This window comes from Gossypium hirsutum, chromosome D09 (genome assembly GCF_007990345.1).
Source record: "Gossypium hirsutum isolate 1008001.06 chromosome D09, Gossypium_hirsutum_v2.1, whole genome shotgun sequence".
NCBI classification, from domain to species: domain Eukaryota; kingdom Viridiplantae; phylum Streptophyta; class Magnoliopsida; order Malvales; family Malvaceae; genus Gossypium; species Gossypium hirsutum.
The window spans coordinates 53,711,268-53,719,083 of NC_053445.1; positions in this window are offsets into that span (position 1 = coordinate 53,711,268).

Genomic DNA, 7,816 nt, shown 5'->3' on the forward strand with positions numbered 1-7,816 from the left:
GGGAATGGCCAAAAAGATATAATCATAATCAAATGGGTCAAATCCCCACCCCCTCCTTTTTCCTTTGCCACTATTAATTATTATTGTACCCTAAACCTAATTGAATAATGTATCAATTAAAAGAAAATTTTAAAATGATGGAACTAAAATAAGGGATGAGAGAATGACAAATCACAAAGTTATACTAATATATTTAAATTAATCATTTTTCATTTCTCTTAAGAATGTTCATATATACATAGAGAATTAGAATCTTTGACTTTTGACTCCTCCACTAAAGATTTGAAAAAAGAAAAATCTTAAATAAGTATGATGTTAAGGAGATTTTGGTATTGTTGATAAATGTTAAAATTTTAGAATTTTAACAACTTTTATTTTATATCATATAAGGTTTGATTTTGATTCAAATATATATTAACTGTAATTGCAAATTTTAAAAGAAAAAAGAAACATGAGATCATAAAATTAAAGTTATAGTAATGTTTTTACTCTATACATAAACATAATGATTAATTTAGTCCCTAACATTTATTATTTTTATTACTTTAGTCTTAATTTTTGTATTTTAAAAGAATAATTTTAACCCTAACATTCAAAAATTAATTAAATTGCGAAATTGATGGGAACATAAATTTTAATGACATTAACTTGACAATTCGCGTAAAATTCAACAAATTAAAAGAAACATAAAATAAAATAAAAACATTGAAATATTGGTCTAAGGAAAACGTCTCTTTTTTTCCTCATATTCTGGTTAGACCAGGAAAAGGCTTTTTTTTTTCTTCTCCCATGAACATGGCACATGCAAAAAAGGACATTGAAAAAGCATGCTTTCTTTTGTTTTTATTTAATTTTCTCTACAAAAATGAAGCTTTACTTCGCTTTAATGGTTACTTAAGGAAGATTACCATTTTAAAGAGAAGACAGCTCAGTCAAGCCTCTTTTCTGAAAAGGTGCTTGTTCAGTTGGACTATGCTAGGAGAAATGGGTTAGGATTTGACAGTTAGCATGCTTCCATTAAATTTGATATTGAATCAGATCATGTACTTAAATAGTAGGACAAATTTTCCGAGTAAGTGATGATACAATTTCACCTCGACTCAACAATTAAATTAAAAATTGATGCATCATCGAATTGATTGATGACATAAAATTAAATATAAAATAAATCATTATTTAAAATCAAATCAAATTCTTAAATAATAAGGTATGTGCTTTCGGCCAATAATATTAAAATTAGATCAAGTTAATGAATTGAACCGACCGTTTTACTTGTGACATAAAATTAGGTATAGAAACAATCATGTAAACCAACAAAAATCCATATCTTGAGATAAAAAAATATTGTTGAACTAATTTATAATTTTTTATTTTATTATTTAATTATTAATGAATCGATTCCTCACTTAAAACTTGAATCCAAAACTTCGAATTATTATTTTATAAAAAAACTATTTTATACCTAACTGAACTTTTATTTTAAGTCCAAAATTATTGCATAAAGAATTTTTTTTTTCATTTTTTTTCGCAATTTGTTCTTAGGTATGTAGGGGCCTCACACTTTCTTTGATGTTGATTTCCCTGTTCTTTGAAGGGTGTTATTCTATTTAAATCAATATTTATTATTTATTTTTTGAACAATTTTTCTTGGTTTTTTAAATCAGATGGAGAATTATGCACAATCTCCAAAAAAACCCAATTTTTTAATTATTTTTTTAGTATTAAAGGTAACCCGGATTTAGGGGAAAAAGATGAGTGTCTTTCTTAGAACTTTGGACTTTGACTTCAAAATTAAAATTTTATCAAAATATAAAAATAAAAAATAATACCCAGAGTTTTGTTTTTATCGTCAAATTCTCCTATTTTTGGTGTGATTTTAATTTATTTTCGAATACCATTTTGGTTTTGTTTTAGGGCCCCTTTTTGGCTTAGTCAAGCAGTCAACACATACACTCGTGGCCTGCCACTAAATCAATCATTTTTACTTTTATTATTTTAGTCCCTAAAGAAATCTAAGACACCCTCTTAGGTTTTATAAAATGAATATTATTTTCTTTCGAGAAACAAAATGAAAATATTTGATAAATATTCTCATTGTTTTTTTTTATTTTAACTATTCACTTCGTTAACTATTTTGTTTCAATTGTGGTTTTTTAATTTAAAAAAACATTTTTCAAAAAACAATAGTTTGCCGATGAATGAGAAATAGTGTCTTTAAAAATTCGTAATAATTAATGGTATTAACTATTTGAATTAATTGATGACATAGTTATTTATTACCATTAAATGATGACATGAAATTTGTCTTAGACATTCGAGCTATGTACATTTATTATTGTTTTAATATGGTTAACTAAATTTCCTTGTGACCCTAATTATGTGACTAAAATATTAGATAAATTATAAAAATAGTTATTTAACTATTGGTGTTTTTTTATTTTTTTATTCAAGTTTAAAATTTTTTCAAAATTTAATATTTTGGTAAGTAAATATCAAAATTTTGATAGCATTAGTAACTAAAATAAAAAAAATTAAACTTAGATGACCAAAATAGAAATATGTTAATAATTAGGTGACTATTTTATAATTTATCCAAAAAAATTCAATCCATCACTTTCATGGAAGCAACTAAGGGTATTATCAAATTGGATTTAGTAATAATATTATAAGGATGAAATTTGAAATTTCAACATAATACAGGGACTGAAAATTGGAAATTGATAACGCAAGAGAAAAGCGGATTCCACGCTCCAACCTTTAACTTGAACCAATAATGTCATGCCACGTAACCTCGTAAGCCATCAAAACTCTGAATCTGACCACTGCGTAGGTTCGCATGATTTGACACGTGGATACTGTTGCCACGTCATCCCGGTAAGTGAGATAACGTGTTCGAGCGTAAATAGGGCCGTTCCTTACAGCGGAATGATGAACGGGATGACGTTTTCTTTCGGGAAGGGAGGATGGCCGCGTGTCGAAAAATGGTTGGGTGAGAAGTAAATCACGGAGGGAACAGCACGTGATGGATACGAGGTTAGATGGACGGTGAGGATTGATTGGGGAATGATGAGGATACAGTGAAAGCGAATCTAGGGGAAGAAAAAGGAGAGGTGGAGGTTGGTCAAAGATTCATGGAGAACGGTTTGATTGAGATTGGACGGCTGATACTGACACTGTCCTTTGTCCTCGATTTAGGCCACAGACCACGAGATTTGCTCCCGTGTGCAAGTTGCAAATTTCTTAGGTCAAGCAAATTTTATGATTAGTGGTAGACATCAAACAAAATATTTGTTTAATTTTTTATTCTTAATTTTTTTAAAGTTGTTTGATGAGTAAAAATAAATTTATAATTTTTAAATTAAAGTGATTAAAAGAAATAATTTAATGATATTGAATATAATTTTCCAAAAATATAAAAGTACACACAAAAAAACATAATAGCATTTTAAATCTTGTGGAGTTCTTTTTATTCTGATGAGAATGCATAAAAAGTAAATAGGATTTGTAAAATTTTGAAAAATTAATAAATTTAAATATTCCAAAATTTTCTAAAACATTATATAATATTATAAAAAATATAAAAATATTTAACAATTTTAAAATTACTTTTTATCACTCTTTACGATACTATTGTAAATTCTATTTTCTTTTACTTTTGAATTTTTTAAATTTAAAAAATGGGACTTTTTAAAAAAAATTAACGAAAATTTTAGATTTGTTTTGTAATTTTTCAATCTGGAAAAAAAAGTTCAATTTTGGAAATTTTTATTATTTTTTATTTTTTATATCTTCCTTTTAATAATATTTAATATTTTGACATTAAAACTAAAAGAAAAAAAAAGACTAATTGCTTCTTATTATATACAGCATAATAGGATAAACATCTTTTAAGTATTCATATCACTATATATAATTTACAACACTATCATATGTAAATTGTTTTTTAAATTTCTTAAGAAATATGCATAATTCCATGTTTAAAAAAGCTAACCAATGATACATTATATAATGTCATTCCATAGAGATAATTATATGAATACTAGAATCTTTTACATCCATGGTTGGAAGGTTTTTAATAAGTTTGATAGTAGCTTCTAGGGGAAAAAAATAATATTTTTGAAAAAAAATATTTATATTGTTATTTTCAGTTGGGCCATTTGACTAATGGGTTATTTCCATTTGGGACATTTGATTAATGGGTTAAGCCCACTTCATCCAAGTTGAATAATTTTATTTTGGGCTTTTTATTTAATAAGCTTTTTTTACAATTTAATTATATATTTTTTATTATATTTGTTCTTTTTGACAGAATACATAGAATTGCTCAAAATCCCTCACTAACTCATAAATAGAAAGATAATGCCTTTCAACGCACTTGAACTCAAATCCTTCTGTATTGGCAACAATGCCTATATCAATCAAACTAAGACTTAATCAACAACTAAATCTGTTTTTTTAAAGCAAAGCACCCATTTTTCTTTACTTTGAATTTCACTTCATACTCCTAAAAAAATGAAAATGGTGATACTTATTTTTCAAGTGAATATTTCATTATTGTTCTCAATGAAATGGGTAAACCGAAATTTTATCATTTTGGAGGACTAAAATATAATTTTACTATTGTATTACTTTATAATTATAGAATTTTCAAACTAATATGTAATTTTTAATTAAATTTAAATAAAAACAAATTTGCTATAAATAACAGTTTGAAGCAGACCAATGATAACTAGTAAAAAACCCCAAGAGTTGGTTTTTAGTAGAATTGGTTTTAAGTCAAATCAAATTGTATTTAAAAATTTCGGGTTAAATTTAAATTTAAATTTAAATTACTTTGGGTTTTAATTATTCGAAATTTAAATTTAAACTTCTAATATCGAATTTATATTTTTTAAATTACTTGGGTTTTTTTATTTAACTATAACTTAACAAGTGACGAAAAAAGAAAGGGATTTTTGTGGGCCCCATGTAAAATGTTTTGTGGACCCTTTTAGCCCTGAATTGTCGCGGAAGATTCGTTGGACAAAGTGGGGACAAGCTATATTGTGGGCCAAACTAGCTATGCCTACATATCATTCGCTGTTATGTTTGTTTGCTCAAATTCTTGTTTTGCTCCTTCTATTATGATCAAAATTAAAATTTAGTTCATGTATTTTAATTTGGTGTAATTCTATATCCATTTTTATAATTTCATTAATTTAGTTTAATATTGTGCTTCAAAAGTCACTCGATAATTAGATTTGATTGTAGTTATTTGTAATTGTACAAGCAGCATGCATTGACGGCTATTGTAATTAATAGGTCTCACTTATTTCAACAATTAGGGTAATTAGTCCTAATGACTTTAAACTTTATTTATTTATTTTTTATTCATAAAGGAATAAGGGTAAACTACATCGCAAATAAAAAAATGTCATGTCAACGATTCCGTTAGTGGATTAACGAAATTTTTAACAACAGTAATTAATTTGAGCAATTATCTTAATTAGAGTGACTAAATTGACCAAAAAAATTTAGAATGAGTAAAACAAGAACGACACCATTTTAAAGTGACCTGCAGTGTAATTTACCCAAGAAATAAATACCAAATAGATGCAATTACACCATGTAAGCCGAACATGTATAGAGAACCAAAAGTCCTTGCAAATTACAAAGAGATTGTGATTATTATCTTAGTAACTACATATTCATGCAATTAATTTGCAGTGTCTAAATACACTCGAAATATTTATGTTAAAATGCAGTGTCTTCTCATGGTGCCACGCGTCGTGCCGGGAGGAGGGTATAACAAACTGAAATCAATAACGTGATATTTCGATAAACTAATGCCAAATTAAAATATAGGGACTGAATTTTAAAGTTGAGCATAGTAAAGCATGAAAACCATAATTTGACCTTCCATAATGTGATTACTTGGTATATGGTCTAAGATGCAGAATCAACAGTAATTGATCGATGATTTAGCTTAGGAAATCATGTGATTACACAGAATATTCTGCTCATTTATCCTTTTTCTTTCACTTAATAGAACCCCACCCCCCAGAAAAAAGAAAAAAACATCTTTGCCCCTTTCATTTAAGGGTTAATACATTTTTAATACCTAACTTTGAATTTAATGTATAATTTGATATTTGAGTTTTTTTATTCACTTGAGTTTAATTTTAATGTTCAATTTAGTATTTAAGGTTTTTCTTTTCCCAATTAAGTACTTATGTTTTCTTACTAGAGCATACATATCAAATATTCATCGAGTTACATAACACCATTTGATTTGATGATCAAGTTGAACATTAAGGGTCTGTTTGATTGCCAGTAAAATATTTTCCGTAAAATGATTTCGGGAAAATGTTTTACTTTTCTGTAAAATGATTTACTGGAAAATATTTTCTACTGTTTGATTGAATCTGTGTAAAATATTTTCGGCTGTTTGGCAGATTTCCTAGAAATATTTTTCGAAAAAATTGTTTTTACATATATTGATATATATTAATAAATTTTTATATTTTAAATTATTTTTACATATATTGCAATGATTTATTTATAATAATACTCAATTATTAAGCTACAAAATTAATCGTTATAAATTGAAAAAAATTAATATCAAATAAATTATTTGTAATTGTGTTAAAAAAATAAGTATTGAATAATTAAAAAAACAAGTTACTGGAAAATCGATAAACAGAAGCAATTTTCTACCAGAAACGAAGGAAGGAATGAAGGAGGCGATAGAGAAGAGAGCACGGAAAATGTCTTATGGAAATTGGAAGGATAAGATATTTTCCCTAAAATGTAACCCATTTTCCCTTGTTTTGGTGTTCATTTTCCAAATGGAAAATGTTTTTCGCCAATCAAACGCTAGAAAAGTTGGAAATAATTTTCCGGAAAATCAATTCCTTCAATCAAACAGACGTAGAGGAATGTAGTGAATTAATTGATAAATAATGTAATGTAGGCTGCAAGGATTTCACCCTATGGATTCAGGCGTAGAGTCACTTCAAAATCATGGCCTGAAAACGGATTTGAAGGATCTGAACGGTCCCTCATTTGCTTAAAGAATGAAATGATATGTGTGGGTGGGTGGTTGGGAAGGGCTTGTCATTATCGTTGTCCTCCCTCGTCACCATCGATGATGGTTGATGTGATGGTCGCTGTCGGAAAAGGTTTTGGAGAAGGGAAATGGTTTCTCCCGAACACAGTTTCTATACCTTTTGCCAGCCATCTGTTTGCAAGATTTAAAAGGTACATTGTAGTAACTTTTACAAAAAAAAAAAAGGATTAAATTAAAAAATATATATTTTTAAGGGTTAAACTATAATTTTACTATGTATTAATTTATAGTTTTATAAATTATAGAGAGGTTTAAAGAGTAATTTTTCATTTTAGAGGACCCAGAGGCTTAGTAGATGTGATGAAAGTGCGTAAAAGCATAGTAGAAACATTGTATTAGGAATTAAATTACATTTTATTCATTTTAGTTAAAAAATAGATAAATTAGTCATTATACATTAGATCAAAGAGTAAATTGATCGTTTTTGTTAAAATTTCATTCATTTGTACTGTTAAAAATTGACATGACTGATAAAATAACCAAATAATGACACATAGTATGTCAAGTATATCTCATGTTGATGTGCAAAGACCAGGTTTTAATAGTAAAAATAGATGAAATTTTTAACAGAAGAGCCGGTTTGGTCATTCATCTAACGTATAGGGATTAATTTACCAATTTTTTGAATAGAAAAAATAAAATGCAATATGATTTTTAGTATAAATATGTCTATAATACTTTTTTATACACAGAGTACACATGCCAATC